This window comes from Grammomys surdaster, unplaced genomic scaffold (genome assembly GCF_004785775.1).
Source record: "Grammomys surdaster isolate TR1022 unplaced genomic scaffold, NIH_TR_1.0 169, whole genome shotgun sequence".
In the NCBI taxonomy this organism is placed as follows: Eukaryota; Metazoa; Chordata; class Mammalia; order Rodentia; family Muridae; genus Grammomys; species Grammomys surdaster.
The window spans coordinates 10,023,806-10,024,175 of NW_021604617.1; positions in this window are offsets into that span (position 1 = coordinate 10,023,806).

Below are 370 nucleotides of genomic sequence, written 5' to 3' on the forward strand. Positions count from 1 at the left end.
TCGTAGTTTAGGCCTTTAATTTAAAAAGCCTGACTTTAAATACTGCCTGTGAGGAAACCCTTGAATAAAAAGAACATGTGAAAAATTGAGTGTAGCTTTTTGTTTGAAGTGATTAGATACTTAGGGTGCCCTCAAGCCTGCCACTGTGCTTACTGTGTGCCACGCTTAATGTTCACCTCTGTAATGAGAGTGAGGCCTGACTCAGTGTAAGGCCTTAGCAGGCAGTCCTTCGCACTCATTTCTCTACACTGGCAAGATGGGTAGACTTGTTAAAACCTAACATTATCTCCCCAGTATCTCCTTAGAGAAGTTTCTTTTCTTCTGGCTACTGACACGAAAACTTGTGGACTTTAACTCCAAAGAGTTGCCT